We start from the raw sequence: 18,939 nt of genomic DNA, 5'->3' as shown, positions 1-18,939 counted from the left end.
ATAGTAAATGCTAAACTGTTATTTGCTGATAAAGTGAAGGCCAGTGTTGCTGGTTCCCAGTGCAGTGTTCTTTTCTCATCATTCCCATTTACCATCCACAAAGCATTAATTTGGAAACGCACATCTGCTTTGCAAACATATCCATGGTACAGTTCTTTTAAAGACTCTTATAATTATTTATCACAGTTGAGTTTAGGCATGTTTCAGTAATGTAGGTGTTTCATCCATGTACATATGCTTGTGTAACCTTTCCATAAATGATGTATATGTATTCCTACAACTATATTTTTATTTTACAGTCATATTTGTGGAAGGGGTCAGGCTATGTCATTTCTAAGTAATGAAACCTATAACTTTATTATCAGTTACTGAAATTAAATGAATGTGTATACATTTCTATAGTTATATTTGCTTTTCATAAGATAATTTGTAGATGGGGACAGATTATGTTCTTATTTTTACATAATGAAATCTGTAAGTAAAAACATTAAACTTTTGCTGAAATTAAAAATGAACATCTTAATAGTAATATAAACAAAGCTATGATTTGTGAATTTACTCAGTAATTATTTTGATTCTTACATATATATTGTCTTTTTGGGTTTTAGTTATCACTTAAATACATGGCAAGTGTGATAATGAATGTCAGTGGTGCAGTTCTGCTTAAGGAGGGTGCTTTGGGTTATCAGTTATTTTAATCAGTTAATATGTGTAAAAGTGCATTGGAAAGCATTTATCTTTTTTGAAGCCTTACAAGAAACTTGAGAGAGGCAAGTCCTGTAGCAATATACCTACTTTACAGGTGAGAAAATTGAGTTTCAAAGAATAAATGATTTATCTAAGGTCACATACTAGAGGTAGCAAAACCAGGTATAAACCTTCTGATCCAAAAACATTACCTGTTTTATTCCATATAGGTTTATCCATGAATCAGTGTAAATGTACTCTTATTATATAAATGTGATGAAAGCCATAGTACTCTTCTACATTATCATAGATGAGAATGGACAAATCAGAATGACTTCCCCATGTAGTTTCTTTCCTGTGAATTATAAGAATAGATGGATGGATATATTTGTATTTATATACATATCTGTATTTACATATTATATAGATCATATGTATGTATTTACACATATAAACCAATACATACAACCTAAAAATCCATTTCAAATATATGGAAAGTGGAGCAAGCAAGGAAAAGTGTGGGGTTTTTTTCTGTGTTTTCTTTTTTTTTTTTTTTTTAGAGAGAGAGGGAGAGAGAATCTAAAGCCGGCCCCACACCCATCTAGTAGACACTTAAATAATATGCAACTAAGTAAAGTGGTCACTGTTTTTCGATTGAATAACTGTAGTATTAAGACACTAATCAGAGGGGCACCTTCATTAAGCATCTGATTCTTGGTTTTGGCTCAGGTCATGACCTCAGGATCGTGAGACTGAGCCTTGTGTGGGGCTCTGTGCTCAGTGAGGAGTCTGAGATTCTCTCCCTCTCCTCTTGCCCCTCCCCCCCTCAAATGAATGAATGAAAGAGTAAATAAATCTTTAATAAAATAGACATTGATGAAAGAGACCAATGATAGCTTTGCACATAAACTTTTGTTTCATAATGACAGTTTATCATTTGAGTTTAATTGTAATACTTAAAAGATTTAAATTATTGATTTTTCCATATTGCTAAGCAGAATTTGGTTAATAGAATCTTTGAGTTTAACAGATATTATGACTAGTTGGGGACCCTTAGTGTTTTGGCAGGGTCAAAAGTTTATCAACTGTTACACTGAAGTTAGATTAGTAAGAGTTAGTTAGTTCGAGTCAGATTAAAAATTAACTCAAGCCTTTAAAGTAGAAAACAGAAGGTGTCCATAATGCAAAAATAAAATTAGGCCATTTTTAATTTTCCAGAAAAATTAGTTCTGATCACCTTATTTTCTTTGCCTTTGGGAGGTCTGTGCAGCGTTCTCTGACACAGTGGGAAGAAAGAGGGAGCCTATACTTTGACCTTGTCTGCTCTCTTTGCAGAGGCTTTCCTTAAATTGTTACAGGGAAGGTTCATTCTCTTGGGCCAGTAGCTTCCTTGATTTTTGGAAATGCATATTTGGGGAGTGTTTTAATGTCATTGGTGCAGTTTGCTTAAGGAGGGTGCTTTGGGTTATCAGAACAATACTCAGTTGCATTTTCTTCTAGGACAACCTAATCAAGATTGCCCTTAGAGACTGTTTCACATCCCTCCCTCCATAGGTTAGGGAATTTACTCCTTTGTATTCTTCACAGTAAGCATTACCCCCTTTCCTGTGATCTTTTCTGTACTCAGACTCCTAAAAAGAAATGGCATGTATCATGACTAACTTTGAGATTTAACTGCCTGAAGTCTGTTTCAGACTCACTAGTGCAAAGCAGCCATACTAGTTAAAAAAAAAAAAAAAAAAAGTCCAAATCTACAGCATGGGTAACTTTTACTTCTTTATTGAGCCAAGAATGTGGTCAGGACCAGGAGGTGGTTGGTAATTGAGGAGGCAAAATCATCAGGATTGATAAGGCTGAGATCAAGTTTGTGTTTGTGACACCAGAGTACTCAGAAGATGAGTCAGTTCAACGAGAGGAGAAAAAAATCAAACCAGTTGTCTGAGAGGTAGCATGAGTAGAAGGAGCAGGAACTTGGGAATTGGACAGACATGTTTAAATGCACATTCCCAGACTAGATGAAGCCGGACCCACTGATTCAGAATCTCTCTGTGAGGGGCTTTGGAATTTGCATGCCAGGAATCAAGTCCACAGAAATCTGAAATACAGTATTCTAGGGGTTCAGAGGAATGAACTAACAAAAATATTTAGTGTATGCTTCATGAAGGAGTTGGGATTGACACTAGATCTTGACTAGGTTGGATTTTGATATATAGGAAGAAGGAGGAATGTAGAATCAAACAGAAGATTCCATTTAGGAGAAATAACTGGGTAAGGAAGAACCCAGAAAGCAATAACAGATATTTGAGAAACACTATTCTGTGAGCACCTTATGGACAAGGCCATCTATTCTTGCAGAGCCTTACATTTAGGAGCTTACATTTAGGTGCTCAGTAAATGTTTTTTGAATTGTGAAGGTTGTGGACCAACAGGAGTATGGAATGGGTCAAGGCAGATTTTTGAAGAGTCTTGAATCTGAGGCCAAGAAGTTCCTTCTTGATTTTGTAAACCAAGTTTTTGAAATGGAGAGTCAAGTGATGAAAGTGTCATTTAGGAAGATTAACCTGGTTTCCATAATACCTGGCCTGAGAGAGCCTGGGTAAGGAGGTTATAAAATAGGTCAATACTCCCTTATTTTCATGTTGTCAACATTTGAAAAAGTGATCTCTTGAGCCACACCCTCCTGGGTTCAATTCTCTACTCCATTTATCTCCTCTGTAAGATGTGTATAGTAACACATGGTGAAGATTGGGTCACATAAGATAACCTGTGTATAAGTTCCTCATAATATACAAGCTAGCTGATAGTGAAAATTCAAAACTTGTGGCTATTGCCCGCAGAAACTTAATCCTGTTCATCTTTACAAACCTAACTTTTTTCTCTGTCTGGAAGAGAGATTTTTTTTTGTTGTTAGGCTAACTTGATTAATCTACATTTGCTTACATTTTTAAAATCTTCATGTTCCTGTGACTGTAGATTTAGTTTAACATTCAGGACTTTTCCTGGAGAGACTAAAAGTAATAAAGATTTCATTCTCTGATATTTAGTTCCTTTTTTTTTCAGACAGCACGAGTTTTGTTAATTAGCAAAAAATGAAAGACCAAGCTATGTGCTAGTTTCAAAACTGTTTTTCCTGCTGAATGATTCGCACCTATAGATGCACTCATGTTAGGAAACTGAATGTATTTTGAAAATTGTTTCAAGGATTTGAATCACAATTTTAGAAAATCCCGAGTGCTCCCCATAATCAGATTAAACCTTAGCTGTTTGCCCAACTGCCTACATCAAATTGCCTATGTCTTGAGCTTCTTAATAATGCTTAATCTAATGCCTTAACCCTTAAAAATTTACCCTACAAGAAAACATATCTTCCACTCTCTGTCTTTCCCACTGGATCATCATTATTTCATTACTAAAACCCTAAGTAGAGCAGATTATTGGATTTGTATATTGTATTTGAAATAATGAGGAAAGAGAACGCATATATATATACACATAGTTTGTTTTCCTACTTTTTCCCTGTCAGTTTGGAAGTAGTGAAAATTGATTACAAACTTAAGTGTATGGATAAAAATGAAATAAGTGGATAAGATAGGACTTACTTGGCATGACCTAGGAGGAGACAATATTAGAAGAGACTAAGATTAGGTGGGAAAACTGGAAGACCCATCAGATGTGTTGAGGGCAGTGAAGACACCAGCCTGGCTGGTATGAAGCTGTTGCATCAAGGACTGGTCCCAGCAAGGCCGGAGGACTGCTTTGGACCAAATGGAATGAAGTTTCTGGGTTCTGGTTCAAAGTCCATGATGCCCTCCAGCATAAAATTCTTTCCTATCTGCTAGACTTTTTTATCTTGTATGGCTTGACTCCCTATCAGTTCATTTTCAAACAAAATAGAATAATTGCAGCTTCAATTTGTGGGCCACTTCAGAGGAACTTCAGGCAGCATCCCCAGTGGTGATAAAAGAAATGTCCTGTGCTTGTATAACACTTTTCAGTTTGCAGAGCATTTTCACAGCATCCTCTCAGTTGATGTCATTTAGTTAGTTGCTTTTGTATTATCTTTGTTTACTTATTATTTGCTGCCCCCACCCCCCGGACTGCAGTATAAGCTCTGTAAGGGCACAGACTTTGTATATCTTGTTTACCACTGTAATTTCAGCTCTAGGATTGTGCCTGCACGTTATAGACACTCAAAGAATACTTGTTGGATAAATGGACGGCTGTGTAGAGTAGCTCTCCCTTGTTTGAGGAAACTGAAACTCAGATTGTCTTATCCAGAGTCCTACAACTAGTAAGTAAGTGGTGGATTGGGGATTCAAACCCTTTTTATACCCGTCTCTTGTCTTCTACCCTGTTGCTTATTTTATTATACCAGTTGGATTTCCTGATACTCATGGTATTTTCAGCATGTCTTGCAAAAACACAAACCATAAAAAGTGACAGGTTTGACCATATCAGAATTTAAAATTGAGACAATAAAAGACACCATAGGTAGTCATTTTAAAAAATCAAGCAGCAGGGGCACCTGGGTGGCTCAGTCGGTTAAGTGTCCGACTCTTGATGTCAGCTCAAGTCATGGTCTCGGTTGTGAGATCCAGCCATGCATGGGGTTCCGTGCTCAGCACATAGTCTGCTAGAGATTCTCTCTCTCCCTCTGCCCTTCCCCCTACTTGTGCTTGCTCTAAATAAATAAATAAGTAAGTAAGTAAGTAAAATCTTTAAAAAAAAATCAAGCAACAGACTAGGAGAAGGTATTTGCAATCTATATTAACAATATAGACTGTTATATATACAAATGATTTTTATAAGTCAATAAACAGAAGACAAGCAATTCATTAGAAGCATACATAAGAGTTATTAAATGGCAGCTCCCTGAAGAGGAAACCTATAGAGTCAGGAAACTTTTAAAGACACATCCCACTGCAGTAATAGGAAATGCAAATTAAAACCATGTCACAACCCTGAACTTGGCAAAAATTTAAAAGATGGACAGTAGCAAGTCCCATAAGTTCATAAGAGCAATATGGTAGTTTTTACTAAAATTAAACTTGTATTCCCCAAACAACATAGCAATTCCACAACTAGACTTATTTTCAGAGAAAGTCTGTTATGAAAACAAGGAGATTGTATAAGGCAGCATTGTTTGTAATAGAATAACTGAAAACGTATGATTCCATCATGAGGAAATGGATAAATAACAATATAGAATATTCACACGATGGAATATTACACAGCAGTTACAATGAATGAACTAGGTCTGCATGTATCATCACGAGTAGATTAAGCTAAGCTAAGTATGATATAATTTATATATATCTTTAAAATATGTTAAGTAGTGCTGTTTTTGTGAATATCTGTATATAATTGTATAGAAATACAGATAAGGCCTGAAATCAAATTTATTACAATAGTTATATCTGAGGAAGGAATGAGGGACAAAAGATTAGGGAGATTTGCAAAGGGAATGATGACTTCATCAGTTATACTTTATTCCTTAATTCCCAGTATGTAGTAGGTACATTCGATAAATATTTATTGAATTAATTTGAAAAGATTTGAAACAAATATGACACAATTTCAATGTACGTGATATATTTATTTTGTCATGCTCTACATTTTTTTGCCTTTACATTTTTTCCCAAGTTAAAAATCGGTTTGGATTTGGCATCTGCATTATATTCTCAGGTCAGATCTGTTAAGTATGGCACATGTAGGACAGGTGAGCCACAAGGCAGGAGGGCCTTCCTTTGTTTTCTTAAACCCTAGTCCTTTCCTCTTGGCTGACCAAATCAACCTAGGACCTTAGAAGGCCAGACTCTAGCATCCATGCAATTTTAGAGAACAAAAGGACTTACTGTACAAGGGCATGTTTGTCATTCTCAGCATCAGTTAAAGGAAAAAGGATATTTTCCCATGTGCAGAAAGAGACTGAAGAGCCATATACTGACAACAATAGCATCTAAGTTGAATTCTTACTGTGTCCCAGGTTCTGAGAACCTTTCCTGTTGTCACTCATCTTCAAAGCAGCCCTGTGAGTTGGCAGTGTCAATTCTTTTCTTCATACACCAGTTAATAAGAAAAGAAAAGAAAAACACCTATGACCCTTATTACTATTGGAGGCAATTTACTCTTTGAGGGAGATACTTTGGATTGAAGTTATCCAATCACCAATCAGCCCATTTGTTTATACCTGCTTCTAGCTGATGATAAAATCTCTTTACCAAAAGTGGCCAGACTGAAGGGTCAATAAATAATAGTTCAATCAAGCAGTAGCTTATCAGGGCAGTCACGACAGGACCATTTTAATATATCATGGAGTTAAAATACGTCCAAATCTAAAGCAAAATCAAATCCTCAAAGAAGGAAAAGACATCCTATAATTAAAGCAATTTATGCATTGTTATAAAGAAACTTTATGGTCATCATTTGGTGGATGGAAGAGAAGAGAAATCCATGTGTCTATAGATTCTCCCCACCCCTCCAAAAAAAGTCCAAATTAGGTCCATCTGGAGGAATGGTATCAGAGGGAAAGTTTTTTTCTAGGCACAAGCCAAAAGGAAATGGTTATATTGATAGAAATATGGCTTTCAGAGTATGAGAGGTAATAGTTCTGCCACATTCTGAAAATGTTCACTTCTGAGGGCTCACTTTAAAAAAGATGCTGACAAACTAGAATAAATCCAAAGGAGAACGCCGAAGAGTGTGAGGGTCTAGAGCTTATGTCATAATAGATGGACATGTGTCTAATACCTAATATATTCAACCAATGCTTGTGGGAGGAGGAAGGAAGGAGAGACCAGGCGACACGGTACGGGAGGGAGGGAGGGAAGGAAGGAGGATGGGAGAAGTTGGGCTCACTGCGACTGGTTAGCTAGGGAACGGGAGGCGTGGCGGGAAATGCCTGCTCTCAATGTCTGAAGGGCTCTCAGGTGAAAGGAAAAACACCAGCTATGTATGATTTCAGAGGAAAAAGGTAGGATTGATGGGTAACAGTTGAATAGAGAAGGATTTTTAGCTCAAAGGTTTTCCGAAAACAAAAAACATTTTTAAAACAATGTGCTACCTTACAAAGTAGTGAGAAGTCTTTTTCTGGAGTATTTTCCAGTAAGGTGGGTGAATTTCTACCAGAATTATTGTAGAAAGTGATTATTTCTGACTTTGGGTGGAAAGTTGAGTTAGATGTCTATGATTCTCTGATATTGTGAGAGCCAATAACTGCTCATTGATTCATTTGAGGTTTTAAACATCATTCTGTATTTTTCCTTTCTATGTTTCTATTCATCAGAAAAAGTCTGGACTATGCAGGGCTGATTCTTACAGCTTTATAGTGCTCTGTGATGGGAAAGGAATTGTAATATTATTGTAGTATTTTAAAAGTTATTTTTCACAAGACAAGTTTTGTGTTGTGTGTAAGTTTAAGAAATGGAGAAATAATCACGTAAAAATTTTCAAATATTTTAATTTTACCCAAAGATATTAAATCTCCACGTAAGGAAGGACAGTTACTCTTTAGAAGGATAGTTACTCTGTTGGATATAATATTAATACTCCGTATAGCCTTGTTAAAGATCATCTGAAGAAACCAGGCTACGATTTATAAACTGGCAGTAAATCCTGGTATTTCTTTAATTTTTATATGTTGGATACACACAAAGCTAGAGGCTCTTTTGCAGGAGTTAAGAGTGTGGCCAAAGGTTAAATTTCATACTGTTAATCTACTAATTGTGTTGGAATTACACATGAGTAACAGGAGAAAGTTATACTTATTTTACTGATTCTAAAATGTGGTAGGACACTTGAGACATGTCAATGTTCCATGAATACTTGTCATAAAATCTTTGTTTCTAGGTAAATGGCACTCAACAGCAGGTAATTAAGTCATCAGAAGAAGGGAGGGTGGTTTTTTCCTGTATTATGTAAATGAGGTTCCAGATGACAAAACTTAGCGGTGCCAGAGTCAAGACAAGAACCTGGGTTTCTCAATTCATATTCCAGTGCTTTCTGCCTCATTATGATAATTACTGACTTTATAGTGAAGCAGTTATGTTTACTAAGTGGCTGAATGTATGGGCAGTTCCCTTTAAGAGATCCTATGGAATTGGGAAAGCTCATTTTTGTTAAATAGGATTTTTAATTAGTGTATATGACTTTGATTTTATCCTGCATTCTGACATTCTGCTAAGTGCATGAAAGCTATCCTTACAGGTTTGGCAGGAATATGTTTTATTCTGAAAGATTTAAGCTAACGTAACCATTGCTGTCATGGAGTTAAATAGGTTTCTCTGTGAATACATTCAGGTGATTCCTACATTAAAGAATTCTAGAGCCTGAAGGAATAGTAAGCTAGAACGAGCAGTTAGGTGAAAATCAGACTACTCACTCCAGTCCTTCAGGGGGATGAGTTAGAGGAAGTGGCAAATCAGTGTGGTAAGGTTTTCCTTGCAGTTGGAAGGGAACACTGTAAAGTTTGGGGCTTTTTGTATGTTTTTTTTCCTTCTAATTGTTACCAGCTGCTACCTTCGTAAGTCTGTTGGACTTAAGAGTGCTACATTAATGAGACCGTGGATATGAAGAAAATACTGATAAACAGCTTTCATTTCCCCACAGTTCCTAGTTTGTCTAGTGAAACAAAGGAGGCTCTCTCTTTAAGAATCAGGTTCTTGGCTGTCCCAGAGATCTGCAGTGGAACACTTCATCCCCAAGTCCAGCATTAATATGAGTTGGCCTGTTCCATTACAACCAAGGAAGACCACAAAGGTTTCCTACCACGTGCTGCCCAGCTATGCTGGCGGCCCAGCGCAGCATTATCTAACCTTTATGCCTCGTTTGCTACTGGCTGCTGGAGTCACTTACATTCTCAGTCCTAGGGCAACTTTATGCAAACGAGTTGGCTGGACTTTCTCCTTTTAAATAAGAAACAAAAACGTCATAGCCTAACATCTTTAACTTTTCTAATATGTCTAAATGCAACATATTTATTTTCGCACAATCAGGCTAGCAAACTTTCCTTAAGTCATTACTTCTCTGGCTACTAATTTTGGCCGTTATTTGAGAAAGCACTGGAAGCGGTAATCGGTGAGGTCACTAGGGGAAGTGGCCGTGGAAGCCAGGCTCTCAGAACTACTGTTCAGTTGCTGCTTCCACTGTATCTTCCAGAAGGCATGTCTGCTGCCTCCAGCGTGTTCTCAAAGGACACTCAGGACTGTTTTTCAGCCATCCCTTCCCCTGCCCAGAGTCACCGTCCAGTAGTGTACTGACTTCATCCTTTCCTTTTAGGGCTTGGGAGGGAAAACCTTATAGCTGTAGTACCTAACGTTTCTATACTGATACAGTTCTAAAAATTTAACAAGAAAAATAAGCTTTGAGTGCTGAAAAGCTAAAACTGGGTGAAGACTTCTGCCAAGAAAATCTTTTTAAAGTCTAAGGTCATGAAGTTAACAGTCTATTTTGTGTGTGTTTATTTTATGGAAGTTAAAGGAATAGATTGACACACTTTTTAAAGAAAACCTGGTAATAGTCTCTTAAATTATTTATGTGACTTAAAGTTGTTGTGCTTCTAACTCTAATTTTTATGATACATCTATAACCATTTCAAATAGGCATTTATTTTAAACTGTTTCTTCTACCTTATTAAAATCACACAGAAGATAAGCATTCAAAGGAAGACCTTGCTTGCTTGCATGTAATTGAACTAAAAAATTGTGGAACGAGTGAACTGACCGAGGTAACCTAATTTACTGAGCAGAACTTACCCTGTTAATTTAGAAGGCTAGAGATTTCAGTTTGCCTGATTTCAATCCTACCTGCCCAGTTTACTTCCAAATTATGCATCAGTTCTACATACTTCAGGCATATATAAAGCTAAAATAAATTATCATTTATTTCATTATGTGTTTATATTTCCAGTAGTGGCTTCAGAATTTTTATATGGGCCAAGAATGGGATGGCCATCTGGTTGAACGGAGGATGGGGACTGGGGGATGCTTGAAGTTTGTTTTGCACTTCAAAGAAAATGAGAAAACATTACAAAATTTTTTCTATTCTCCATTGAATAGAAATGATTTGTCAGTAAGAAAAAGGATAGTAATGTTATAAAAGTGCTCATTTAGCAGGGTTCAAACAATAGCTCAAGAAGAACCCAGAGAGAAGATTATGTGATGCAAAGCTAATAGAAAAAAATGGGAGTCAGACAGTTATATTTCCATAATTTTCTTTATTTTGACACAATACCTTGGCAAAGACAATGGGCTGAGCCACATGTGTATAATTGTGATCATTTTGTCTTCTGCCTCTTATCTGTAAAATAGATAATACTTGTCACCTCTTGATCCACCCCCCATCAACCTCCCTATAGAATTATCTGTCTTCATCCCTTAGCTCAGTGTTTTGGGAGAACAAGTTGGATTGGTGATTAAATGTTGATAAATTACTTAAGGTGAATTAAGGCAATATCCCAGAAGATGCTCAAAATAACAGACATATATATATATATATATATATGATTCACATATATAAAAATAGTTTGTAAAACTTTCTAACCGTCAATAAAAGTTAAGTGGCCATCAACAAAGGCCTTCCCCCCCCCCCCCCGCCCCCGCCAACTCAGGCTGCATTTTGCCTTTCCATGACTTACTTTCTTCTTAGAGCCTGCCGATGATGCTCAATTTGATTTTCCATTATCTGGATTAAAATGCTAAGGGAAGGGTATGCTTTACCTTCACCTCTAAAAGACTTCACTCAATGAAGTGTGGATTAATTGTCACTTTATGATAATATACTGCTAAACAGCAAAGTGTGTGATAAGGATTTCATTCATCAGGGAAAGAATCTAGATTGCTCATTAAGTCCCCTTATTGGCTGGGATTATAGCTTGAAAGAAGGAAGATACAGAACAGTCCATAGGACTCACATATTGTCTCTTGCTCAATATTAGCAATAAAATAACACATCTTTTGACTTTACAATAAATCTACTGTAAACTGTAGATATTTTTAGAATATATAAAAATAGAATACACAGAAATAGATAGGTATGATTATTGCTTAAAAAATTAGGAATAAAATCTGGCTCTTTTTTTCCCAAGAAATCATTAAAACTTTCCTTTGTTTTCATTCAAAAGGAAACCACTTATACATACAGAATAGCCAACCTGCTTCCCCTCTGTTCAGTACTTGATAACCAGGGCACATACAAACAGAATCTCCTTTCATTGCTGTTGTTAATTGTGAAAGAGCTTTATTCTTCTCCATGTCCCCAAATTCAGAAACTGGTACAGTTCCAAGGTGTCCTGAATCCAACTGTCTGGCTTTGGAGTAAATCTCCAAGGAGTTTTGTATTCACTCACTACTTCCTGTGGAAGTAGAAGTTGTAATAATCATTGTGAGGATCTCGGATTGTAACCTTAGCATCATTATTAGCTTTTTTTTTGTTCCTTACATATTCAGTATTGAATCTCTGAATGACGTTATTTTGTAGTTGTGAAATTGACACTCTTTGTTTTCCTGTACAGCAGATTTCATTTTATTCCCTCAAAATTGGCAGTTATTTAATATCTTTTAATGGGCCCAGAATGTTACAAAAGAAATACGGTTTTGGACTTTATTTCCATACTCTTAGAGAGAAGGCCATAATTTGCAAAGTAACTGGAAATAAACTAATATTATATCACTATTAAGAATATAAGTCTGTTCAGTAAAATTTCAGTTTCCTTAAACTTGGTTAAGATCTATGGGCTGGTGAATTAATTCACAAATCATTTAAGCATTGTTAATATATTTTTAAGGTGTTTCAAATCCATTTTTGATACTTAACAAATCAGATATACTTACCTCCTTTTTTAACCAGGGACTGTTCTGTGCTCCAGAGATACACATTTGAGCACTAGCTCACAGTAATTTTATATACTTTTTATGTCTCACCAGTGTTTTTCACCAGCACCTCATGAATTTCCTGTAGTATCCTCTACCTTTGACATACACCCATACCCAGACAGGTTTTCCAAGAGTTCTCTATAATTCACGTCCATGAATAATTCTGGTCCATTATTTCAGGACATCTATGGGCATAGCTCTCTGTCTTGCTTAGATCTCGTTTTTTGGAGTAAGGCCAGTACCACCATACCCACCAAATATCTGCCCCTACATCGAGAGAATGCTGACGGCCAGTGCAGTGGTGCTGGCTGGCGGAGTTCAGTGGTGCTCACGACCGGTATCCCAGACTCTGCTGGGCACCACTGCCGATGCCAAGGAGCCCCACAGGTACCAGATTCCAGGTGCTATTCTGCGGAAAAGTTGAGAATGACCGGTCTCTTTTTTTCTGTTCTGTACGGGAGAGACAGCAAAGCACTCCTCTCCTGCAACCCCAATATCTTATGTAGATTTAATACATCCTATTTTTTGATCACCACATTCTTCCTGGGGACTCACAGACGACTGAACCATGAAGAGTCCCATATAACACCTTTTACTAAATATCAGTGCTCTCATGTCCAAAGTTGTTACCAAGACAACCTTGTAAGTATCTGACCCCTCCACCAGGGAGCCTCCATAGGATGAGTTTCCTCCCAAGATGTTGCTCAGGCTCTTGTGCAAAGTGGGCTGCCCCACCAGTTTGCAGAGAATTCTGGAGCCAAGAGGTGAGCCAGCAGGACCACGCACAATGTAGAGATAGAGCAGCAGGTGACTGAATGCGTATACGTGCCTGATAGCATTCTGGAAAGCTTTTTTTTTTTTTTTTTTTAAGATTTTATTTATTTGAGAACAGAGGGAGAGGGAGAAGCAAACTCCCTGCTGAGGGGAGAGCCTGATGCAGGGCTCCATCCCAGGACCCTGAGATCATGACCTGAGCTGAAGGCAGACGCTTAACCGACTGAGCCACCCAGGTGCCTTCTGGAAAACTTCTTAAAATATGTTATTGAAATTTGTAATTTTTAAACATTGATATTTATCTCTTAAAAAGCTAACAGACATATTTTAGAGTTCCGCTAGTTGTTTTGCACTGAGTCATGGGTCTGTTTACAATTCTGGAATTACTGCAGCCTCAGTATCTGTCTGCTTGAAAATACAGTGATACTTTATCAGATCTGTCAGTGTGTCTCTTCTCTCTTCCTACTTCCCAGCACTCTTTACTTGCCATGTGTATATTCATATATACATAATCCTGATAACTCTCCAAACCTGTACAAGAAGAGTGTTGTGAAAGGAAAAAGAGGTCAAAAGTTGTCTGCTTAGCCCCATTTCTGGTATGATTTTGACAGACTCATTCCCTTATTGCTACATGCATTCCACAGATGGTTTTTGAGAGCCTGGTGTGTGCCAGGCACAGAGGATCTTGGCCACTTTGGGAGGAGTGTGGTTAAGGAAAACCAAAGACTATCTAGAGTCATCCAGGCAAAAGGAAGAACAGCTGCAATGGCACAGACAGAGAGGGTTGCTTTGGGGGAACTTCAGGTAATTAGATAGGCCTAGAGCACAGGGTGCTACACTTTAGGCTTCTGGAAGGAGCGGAAGCTTAGCAAAGTGGGTAGAGCTTGTGAATTTTGGCACAGCCAGCCAAAGAACTTAATAACAATTATTTGATGTTTTAAAAATTCTTCAGGGACGCCTGGGTGGCTCGGTCACGTAAGTGTCTGCCTTCGGCTCAGGTCATGATCCAGGGATGGAGCCCCGGGTCAGGCTCCCTGCTCCCTCTTCCTCTGCGCCCCCTCCCCCCAACTCCTGCTCTCTTTCTTTCTCTCTCAAAGAAAATCTTTAAAAAAATTTAAAAAATAAAAATTCTTTAGGTCTTATGCCAAAAAGGATTAAATTTTTCTGCAACATTCAGTTGGATACCAAGAAACTGAGGTTAAAATGCATAGTATACATGTCTCGACTACCTTAGTGTGAGTGTGGTCTGCTAATAAGGTGGACTTTCCTTCCTCTGAGCTCTCCACTGTATTTGTGCTGAATTAAAATATTGGTAATAACAGTAAACACTTGTAATGATAAAAATAATGAGGTGGTCACTAGACTAGGCTTGCTTTGGGGCTTAGATTTTTATATAATTTTAACTTACTAGGGAAAAAATTCTATTTTACTGTTAACAAAACTGTAATTGGACCAGTACTCTGAGGACAGACGGCGGCAAACCCATTGAGGGAAGTCCTATGTGGGCTTATTTGTTTTGACTGAAGGAAAATCCTTGGTAGCTTTTTTTGAAGATAGCCTTTCTAACAGGTGTGTGGTTAAGTCTCAATTTTTTTTGTTTTGCAGTTCTCTGATGACTAGTCATGTTGAGCACATGAGCTTACTTGTTTTGATTGAAAGGAGTACGTCATTCTTCAGCCAGACCCCTTTTCCTATGGTGTGTTTGTGGACAAAGCAGAGTGGAGTAACTAAAGAGTTGAAGGGTCCTCTTTTTTTTAAAAAATATTTTATTTATTTGATAGAGACACAGGGAGAGAGGGAACACAAGCAGGGGGAGTGGGAGAAGGAGAATCAGGCTTCCTGCCAAGCAGGGAGTCCAATGCGGGGCTTGATCCCAGGACCCTGGGATCATGACCTGAGCCGAAGGCAGATGCTTAATGACTGAGCCACCCAGGTGCCCCTGAAGGGTCCTCTTGTTACCCTTCTCCAGGCATCTCTAAAGACCTATAGAGAAATAATAGAGTAGACAGCTCCTGGTGTTGCTGATCTTTTGAAGATAGTTGAATTTTGGTAGCTTAGCGTATTTTATATAAGATTCAAGATTTAACCAAACACGGCCAATTACTGTAGAGTTGGGCTGATGACTTTTTTCTCCAGCTTTGAGATGTAATTGACCTATGACATTATGTAAGTTTAAGGTGTACAATGTAATGATTTGATGCTCTTCTATATTGCAAAATGATTACCATCATAGCATTAGCTAACTTAACCTTTATCCTGTGTCAATCTTTTCTGTGATGAAAGCATTTAAGATCTACTCTTAACAACTTCCAAGTATTTGATACAGTATTATTAACTATATTCACAGTGCTGTGTATTAGAAGCCCAGAACTTGTTAGTTTGTACCCTTTGACCAATATCTGCCCATTTTCCATACCCCCCCCCACCCCTGGTGACTACCACTCTATTTCTATGATTTAGCTTTTTTAAGATTCCACATAGATTGATGTCTTTCTCTGATTTATTTCACTTAGCATAATGCCCTCGAGGTTTGTCTGAGTTGTAAGGGCAGGATTTCTGTCTTATAGCTGATATTATTCCATTGAATATATATACCACATCATCTTTATCTATTCATCTGTTGACACTTAAATTGCTTTCATATATTGACTATTACAAATAGTGCTGCAGTGAACATAGGGACACAGATATTTGATATCTTGTTTTCATTTCATTGGATATATATCCAGAAGTGAGATTGCTGGATCCTGGTAGTTCTATTTTTAAGATTTTGAGGGACCTCTGTTCTGTTTTTCATAGCGGCTGTGTCAATTGCCATTTCCACCAACAGCACACAAGGGTTTCCTTTCTCCACATCCTTGTTGACATTTGGTAGCTCTTTTTGAGGATAGCCATTCTAACAAGTGTGTGGTTATGTCTCATAGAGTTTTGCAGTTCTCTGATAACTAGTTATGTTGAGCACATTTTCATGTGCATTCTGGCTATCTGTAGGTCTTCTGTGAAAAAATATCTATTCAGTTCCTTTCTCCATTTTTTTAATCTGGTCGTTTTTGTGCTGAGTTGTATGAGTTGTTTATATATTTTAGGGTATTAACCCTTTACCAGATCTGTGATTTGCAAATGTTTTCTCCCTTTCTGTGCTTTGCCTTTTCATTTTGTTACTGTTTCTTCTGTTTTGCAGAAGTTTTTCAGTTTGATATAGTCCCGCTTACTTATTTTTGCTTTTATTGCTTGTGCTTTTGGTGTCATCCAAAAAAATGTTACCAAGAGCAATGTCAAGGAGCTTTTTGCTTGTGTTTTCTTTTAGGAGTTTTATGGTTTCAGGGCTTAGGTTTAAATCTTTAGCCCATTTTGAGTTAATTTTTGTGAGTATTATAAGAGAGGTCCAACTTCATTCCTCTTCATGTAGTTACTCAGTTTTTACAACACCATTTATTGAAGAGACCCTCTTTCTCTAGTGAGTATTCTTATTCCCTTGTGAAATGTTCATTGACTGTATATGTGAGGGTTTATTTTTAGGCTCTTGTTTCTGTTCCATTGGACTGTTTCTCTTCTGGTATCATACTGTTTTGATTACAATGGCTGTGTAGTATAGTTTGTAGTATGGTTCAAGATGTTTGATGCCTCCAGCTTTGGTCTTCTTTCTCAGGATTGATTTGGCTATTTGGGATCTTTGTGGTTCCATACACATTTTAGGGTTTTCTTTCTATTTCTGTGAAAAATGCCATAGGAATTTTGATAGGGATTGCATTGAATTTATAGATGACTTTGGAGAGTATGGACATTTTAACAATATTAATTCTTCTGATCCATGAACAGGGGTTATCTATTCGCATCTTCAGTCTCTTTCATCAAAATCTTGTAGTTTTCAGTGTACAGATAATTCACTTGGTTAAATTTTTTCCTAATTGTTAGTTTTGATGCCATTGTGAATGAGATTATTTTATTTCTTTTTCAAATGTTTAGTTTTTAGCGTGTAGAAATGCAACTCTGTTGATTTTTGTATCCTGCAACTTTACTGAATCTATTGATTAGCTCTAACAGGTTTTTGATGGGATCTTTAGAATTTTCTATATATAAAATCATATCCTCTGCAAACAAAGATTTCTTCCTTTCTTCTTTGGATGCCTTTTTTTCTTGCCTGATTGCTTTGGCTAGGGTCCAGTACTGTGTGCAATAAGAGTGGTGAGAGTGGGCACCCTTGTCTTGTTTCTGATTTTAGAGGAAAACCTTTCAGCCTTTCACCATTGAATATAATGTTGGCAGTGGGCTTGTCATAAATGGCCTTTATTGTGTTGAGATGTTTCTTCTATATCCAATTTTTGAGCATTTTTATCATAAAAGGGTGTTGTATTTTGTCAAGGGTTTTCTCTGCATCTATTGAGATATGATTTTTATCTTCTGTTGATGTGGTATATCACCTTTACTGATTTATGTGTATTGAACCATGCTTGCAACCTGGGGATAAATCCCACTTGATCGTGTATGATCCTTTTCATGTGCTTTCAATGTGAATTCAGTTTGCTAATATTTTGTTTTGAGAAATTTTCATCTATATTCCTCAGGGATATTGGTCTGTAATCTTTTCTTGTAGTTCTTTACCTGGCTTTGGTATCAGTATAATGCTGGCCTTGTAAAATGAGTTTGGGAGTGCCCTGTCTTCATTTTTTGGAAAAGTTTGAGAAATTGGCATTAATTATTCTTTAAATGTCCAGTAGAATTCATCAGTGATACCATCTGGTCTTAGGCTTTTCTGTATCTGAGGGGTTTTGATTACTGATTCAGTCTCCTTACTCCTCTTAGTTTGTTCAGATATCCATTTCTTCATGGCTCAGTCTTGGTGGGTTGTGTTTCTAGGAATTCATCCATTTCTTCTAGGTTATCCAGTTTGTTGGTATATAATTGCTCATAGTAGTCTCTCATGATTGTTTGTGTGTCTGTCATATCAGTTGTGATGTCTCCTCTTTCAGTTATGATTTTGAGTTCTCCCTTTTTTTTTCTGAGTTAGTCTAGCTAAAGGTTTGTCAATTTTGTTTATATTTTGAAAAAAACAGCTTTGGGCTGCTGATTACTGTAATCACTAGTCTTTTTGTATCAATACAAAATAATAAAATATATATTTGAAAATTTAAGTTACCTGTCATGTACTTGGTCAAGAATTTCACATAGGGTTATATTTTTTCATTGTTTTACATCATGATATCATCTATTTGATCTCATTTTTTATTTCATATGAATAGGAAGAGACAAACCTATTCAAAACCATGATATTTTTAAGGAAATTCTATAACTTTCTTTGATACTCATTCCATTAATAATATTTCTCTTTTTAGCTGTAATATTTTAATTACACAATTAATATATTAATAATTTCTTATTAAAAACTAAGACATTAGACATACACAGAGTAAAGAGTCTCTCTTTCCTTTCACCCATTCCCTGCCCCATGTCATTCTCCTTCCCCCCAGAGATAATTGCTATTAACAATTTAATGTGTGTCCTTCCAAAATTTTCCATATATACATATTTGTACATATACAAGCATAGGCAAATAGATTGAGGTTTGTTAAACTGTTTTTTTAAACCAAATCTGATAACATGAAGCTTG

At 36.8% G+C, this 18,939-nt stretch overlaps 1 protein-coding gene across 3 annotated transcripts in view; it reads left to right on the top strand.

Moving 5' to 3' along the window:
• Positions 1–18,939, top strand: part of ELOVL2 (ELOVL fatty acid elongase 2) — a 69,715-nt gene that overhangs the window by 10,425 nt on the left and 40,351 nt on the right. Inside the window, exon 1 of one of the 3 annotated variants that reach the window (XM_027603730.2) lies at positions 7,545–7,660. The exons of the other annotated variants lie outside the window; for them this stretch is intronic. The gene's annotated coding sequence lies outside the window, so the exon portion shown is untranslated. Of the gene's footprint in view, positions 1–7,544; positions 7,661–18,939 lie in introns of those variants that run through there. 3 annotated transcript variants of the gene reach the window in all.

Source organism: Zalophus californianus, chromosome 7 (assembly GCF_009762305.2).
Source record: "Zalophus californianus isolate mZalCal1 chromosome 7, mZalCal1.pri.v2, whole genome shotgun sequence".
NCBI lineage: Eukaryota > Metazoa > Chordata > Mammalia > Carnivora > Otariidae > Zalophus > Zalophus californianus.
Note: the sequence above shows the minus strand (reverse complement) of the source record. Positions and strands in the feature narration are given on the sequence as shown.